The 6,168-nt window shown below is 36.3% G+C and overlaps 1 pseudogene; it reads left to right on the top strand.

Annotated features, from left to right (window-relative positions):
• The window catches only part of LOC102831671, an 8,399-nt pseudogene extending 6,398 nt beyond the window's left edge, over window positions 1-2,001 (top strand).
• Window positions 2,002-6,168: the final 4,167 nt, after the last annotated feature.

Consider the following 6,168-nt stretch of genomic DNA (forward strand, 5'->3'; position numbering starts at 1 on the left):
CCTCCTAACAATATGTCTGAAGTATGAGAGACAAAGTTTGGCCATCCTGGCCTCCAAGGAGCACTCTGGCTGCACTTCTTCCAACACAGACCTATTGGTTCTTTTGGCAGCCCGTGGCACTTTCAATATTCTCCTCCAACACCTTAACTCAAAAGCATCAATTCTTTTATGGTCTTACTTATTTACTGTCTGGCTTTTGCATGCATATGAGACTATTGAAAATACCATGGCTTGGGTTAGGCACACCTTAGTCTTTGAGCTGACATCTTTGCTCTTCAACACTTTCAAAAGGTCTTTTGCATCAGAGTTGCCTAAAGCAATACGTCATTTGATTTCTTGACTACTGCATCCAGGAGTGTTGATAGTTGATCCAAGAAGAATGAAGTCCTTGACAACTTAAATCGTTTCTCCAATGATAAGAATGTTTATTGGTCCAGTAGTGAGGATTTTTGTTTTCTTTACATTGAGATGCAAACCATACCAAAGACTGTGGTCAGTAAGTATTTTATGTCCTCTTCACTTTCAGCAAGCAAGATTGTATCATCTGCATATTGCAGGTTGTTAATGAATCTTCCTCCAATCCTGATGCCAGGTTTTTCTTCAAATAAGCCAGCTTCTCAGATTATTATTCAGTGTTCCCATGTTCTGTTTGAACAACTGCCTCTTGGTCCATGTACAGATTCCTCATTAGTACAATTAAATGTTCCAGAATACTCATACTTAGTGATGTTGCCCATAGCTAGTCATGATCCATACAATTACATAATCAAAAGCCTTTGTGTAGTCAACAAAACACAGGTAAACATCCTTCTGATATTCTCTACTTTCAGCCAAGATACATTGGACATCAGCAAAGATATCCCTCATTCCACGGTCTCTTCTGAATCAAGTAGCTACAGATAAAAGAGATCTTTCTCTCTCCATATATTCTCAGGATCCCTTCTTCCTATATGGCTTTTGTTTCACAAGCCACTATCCAAATTCTCCATCTGGACAGACAGTCTTCTTACTGGAATGTTTAAGATGTCCACCTTCACAACTCAGAATCAACTAATAGCAATCATGGATATGGCTCAAAAGCATGTAATTTAGCTCATTATCATATTAAGGAGTCCTGGTATGGCATTGTAGGATAAGCACTCAACTGCAAGGTAACCTCTCCTCAGAAACCCTTTACAGGGTTGCTATGAGTCAGAACCAACTCAAAGACATATAACAACAACAACATCATATAGAATGCAGAGTGATGGCTCCATATGATAAGCACTAGTCTGGCTTGAGTCCATCCAGCCATTTAATAGGAAAAGGATGAGGCTTTCTGCTTCCTCAAAGATTTAAAGACTTGGAAACCCTATAAAGGGTCGCTGTGAGTGGGATCCCACCTCCTGGCCCTTAACAACAATAGCAGTTTTATGTAACATCCTGAATAACAAAGTTTTGTGGAACTTATGGAAAGCTCAAAAGTCCAACGTTATAAAAGAAAAAGCTACCAGTTCAAGTCCAGAAGATGCACAGTGTAATCTGTATTAAATTTTATTGAATGCAAAAAATGTTAGCCCAAACATGAATTCAAGAGTAGAGAGTGAGTGAACAAGAGGCTGTTTGGTTGCAGGAATGGAGCAATTCCTAAATCAAAGGAACTTTTTTCTTCGAGCTCTTCTTGCAGTAGTTCTGATAGTCAAGTTGACAAAAAGTTAAAGAGAAAAAAATCAGATTGCTCCAGAAAAACGTGTGAAGAACAAAAACGAATGAAGCTTGATAGGCCTTGTCCTCTAAGCAGAGCAGTAGCAGCAGAGATGATAATAAGTTTCAAACTGGGAAAATGATGTATGTCAGTGTTCAGGACTTGAAAGGGAAAGTCCTAATTGATATTAAAAACTATTGCATGGATCAGGAAGGTGAAATGAAACCAGGAAGAAAAGATATTTCTTTAAATCCCCAGCAGTAGAGTCAGGTGAAGGAACACAGTCTGACATTAAGGGTCCAGTAAGGAAACTGTAACATCAGAGCCTTACCCAACCTGTAGTGCTCTAGTCATTGTAATCTGTTTACATTGGCTTTTGTTTTGTAACTGTTGTTTTCCAAGCTATTGTATTGCAGAACCACTTGTAAAATAAACACTTTTTTTTAATATGCATTATTAAAAATATTCTATGGAAAGCTGATTTGTCAACTTTATAAAGTAGGATTCCTTGTGCCCACCAACCTAGTGTAAAATAAAGTCAAGTAATACAATCTTAACTGTTGTGGCTTTTTTTCATCAGAAGAGTTGATACTGCTTAAGGCCTAAAGTCACAGTCTGTACACCTTTGAGTTTCAACTTCTATGTAAAGAAGGATATGCTTTGTGTTTAACTTACAAACTCTTGATTTGAGAAATCCTTAGTTCATCTGTTCTCTGTCAACAAAATGCCTAGACATATTTGACTTCCTATCCCAATGATAAGGAGCTCTAGTAATGTAGTGGTTATGATTCGGGCGGCGAATCACAAGGTCATCAGTTTGAAACTACTAGCTGTTCCATGGGAGAAAGATGAGGCTTTCTGCTCTCATAAAGATTTACAGCCTCAGAAACCCTGTACAGGGTAACTATGAGTCACATAACAATAAACGTCCCAATGATATTCCCTTACCTCTTTTTTTTTTTTAAACTTTGTTTTCATTTATTAATTTATCTTTTCATATTCATCTTTTACTCTTGAATATATTAATGGTAGTTTGCAAATGTCAATGAAATTGTCAAAATGTTAGCTACTGCAGTAAGTTACTTACAATAAAAATATTTTATGGGGACTACAATCACTAATTCTACTGTATTAAGTATTAGGAGATACATAGTTTGATAACCAACATGGCTTATGTGAAAACTCTGAGCAAGTACATGTCATTATAAATGTTCTGTGTAGGTATTATCTTATTGTTTGGCCTACAGAAAATAAGGATATAGATGTCTAATTTGCTTTCACTTACATACATGTTCATCATGGGATGATGTCTATAAATTGAGTTACTGTTTAACTGGTGTAGGGTTTAATAAAAATTATGAAAGCTAGAAAAAAATGATGTGAATTTCAGAGTAATAGAGTATAGGATAGAATGAATACCACCAATGATAACAATTAACTATCTTTCCCACAGAAAGAAAAAAATGACAATAATATAATGGATTGAAACAAGTTTTAAACCTTCAAAATATAATTTCAGAATACCTAAGAAAGAGTCATATTGCAAGAAAAATTTAGGAATTTGACAGATATCCCTTACTACTTTTTCTATACCTTATTAGCTATTGAATTAAATAATTTTACTCATGGTTTTGGTGTGGTGTGTCATCGAGTGGGTTCTGACTCATAGCAACTCTGTATAGGGTTTCTGAGGCAGTAAATCTTTCAGGAGCGCCTGGTAGATTCCATCTGCTGATCTTGTGGTTAACAGTCCAACACTTAACCACTGCACTACAAGGGTTCCTTTTATTTACTATGTATATGTGGCATTGCTATGATTTAGTCCAGTAGTCAGTAAGAACAACACAAACTGCATTGTTCTTAATTATTCACTTTTGGATTAGGATTTCCCAAGTGACAAGAATTCTGTCAAAGTCTTCAGTCTGCAACTGACCAAACATGCAATCAAGATGCATTGATAACTTAAGATGATTGGAATATGAAGACTGGAAACAAATAGGAAGAATCAGTAGTTGAAAAATACGACCTTGGTGATACAAATGAAGCTAGAGAATACATGATGTAATTTTGTATGACCAACAATTTATTAATTGCAAATACTTTTTGTAATGGCACTGAAAAGATGGAATACAAAATAATTAAATTGACTACATCTGTAGGAAAAGACAGTAAAACAATTCAATATCATCAACCCAAAATAAGGAGAGAAGCAGACTATGGAACAGACCATCAATTGCTAATATGCAATTTCAGGCTGAAGAAGATTCAAACAAGTTCAAAAGAGCCAAAATATGACCATGAATATTTCCCACCTGAATTTAAAGCCCATCTCGAGAACAGATTTTGTGTACTAAACCCTAATGACCTATGACCATAAGAGAGGTGGGATGACATCAAGAACATCATACAAAAATACAGTAAAAGGTCATTAAAAAGATGCAAAATTTAAAAAGACCAAATATCTCAGAAGAGACTATTAAACTGTCTTTCCATAGAGATGCTAGAACAAATTGAGGAAAAGAGGAGGCAAAAGAAGTGCATTGAAAATTTCAAAGGGCAGCTCAAGAAGACAAAGTAAAATATATAATGATACGTACAAAGACCTGGATTTAGAAAACCAAAATGTAAGAACACTCTTAGCATTTCTCAAGCTGAAAGAACCGGGAAACAAAACAAAAACAAAATTAAAGCCTCAACCTGAAATACTGAATGATACTGTGGACAGAACATTGAATGACTCTATTAAATGATACAGAAAGCATCAAAGAAGATGAAAGAAATACAGAGTCACTATACCAAGAAGAAATTATCAATGTTCAATCATTTCTAGAGGTAGCATATGAACAAGAGCCAATGATACTGAAAGAAGAAGTCCAAGGTTCATTGAGGACATTGGCAAAGAAGAAGGCCCTGGGAATTGACGGAATACAAATTGAAATATTTCAACAAACTGATGCAGCACTGGAAGCACTCGCTCATGCATGCCAAGAAATCTGGAAGACAGCTTCCTGACCAACTGATTGGAAGAGATTTATATTTGCATCCATCCCAAAGAGAGGTGCCCCTAAAAGAATGCAGAAATCATCAAACTATGTTATTAATATCGCATGCAAGTAAAATTTTGCTGAAAATAATTCCAAAAAGAGTTACAACAGTACATTGACAATGAATTGCTAGAAATTCAAGTCAGATTCCAAAGAGGATCCAGAACTAGGGATATCATTGTTGTTATAAGATACTATTCTTGGCTAAAAGCAAATAATACCAGAAAGGTGTTTACTTATGTGTTATTGACTAAACAGAGGCTTTTGATTTTATAGGTCATGACAAATTATGAATAACCTGAAGAATAGGTATTCCAGAACACCTGTACATAGACCAAGTGACAACTATTAGAACACAACAAGGGGATACTGAATGCTTTAAAAATAATCTCTATGCTGAGCAAATAATCTGAGAAAATGGGTTATATGAAGAAGAATGTGACATTAGAGTTGGAGGAAGACTCATTAACAACCTGGGACACAACTTTGCTTCTTGGAAGCAAAGAGGACTTAAAATATTTACTGATAAAGATCAAAGACTACAACAGATTGCACCTCAGTGTAAAGAAAACAAAAATCCTCACAACTGTACTAATAAATAACATTATTGTAAATGGAATAAAGACTGTAACTGTCAAAGACTACATTTTGCTTGGATGCCAAATCAACACTCATGGAAGCAGCAGTCAAGAAATCAAAGGGTATATGACATTGTACAATTTTGCTTCACAAGACCTCGTTATAATTTTCAGGAGCAAAGCTGTCAGTTTCAGGACTGAGGTCCACCTGACCCAATCCATGGTATTTGCAATAGCCTCATATGCATGGGAAAGTTGGTCAGTTAATAAGGAAGACCATAAAAGAATCCATGCCTCTGAATTACAGTGTTGGATAAAAATAATAAAAATACCATGGCCTGCCAGAAGAACAAGAAAAATCTGTGATGGAAGAAGCACAGGCAGAATGCTTAATAGAAGTCAACATGGTAAGACTTTGGCTTTGGTTTGTCTGACATGTTATCAGGAGGGAGAAGTATGTAATGCTTGGTAAAGTGGAGGTTCAGGACTCCTGGTGTGGCACTCTAACATCAGCACTGAATTGGAAACCACAAGTTTGGTAGTTCAAACCTCCCAGCCCTATCCAGGGTCACTGAACCAGAACTGTCAGAATAGCACTTAACAACAACAAGAAAAACAAAGTGGAGGTTTGGGGCAAAAAATAAGACTTCTAAGGAAATGGATTGATACAGTGGCAGCAGCAATGGGCTCAAGCATAACAATTGTGTGGATGATGTAGGACCAGTCACTGTTTCTATTTGTTGTTCATAGGGTCATTATAAGGAGGAACAATTTCGGACTGCGAACCTTAAGGTCAGCGGTTCGAAACTATAAGCCGCTCCGCGGGAGAAAGATGAGGCTTTCTACTCCCGTAAAGATTTAC

This window comes from Chrysochloris asiatica, unplaced genomic scaffold (assembly GCF_000296735.1).
Source record: "Chrysochloris asiatica unplaced genomic scaffold, ChrAsi1.0 scaffold00210, whole genome shotgun sequence".
NCBI lineage: Eukaryota > Metazoa > Chordata > Mammalia > Afrosoricida > Chrysochloridae > Chrysochloris > Chrysochloris asiatica.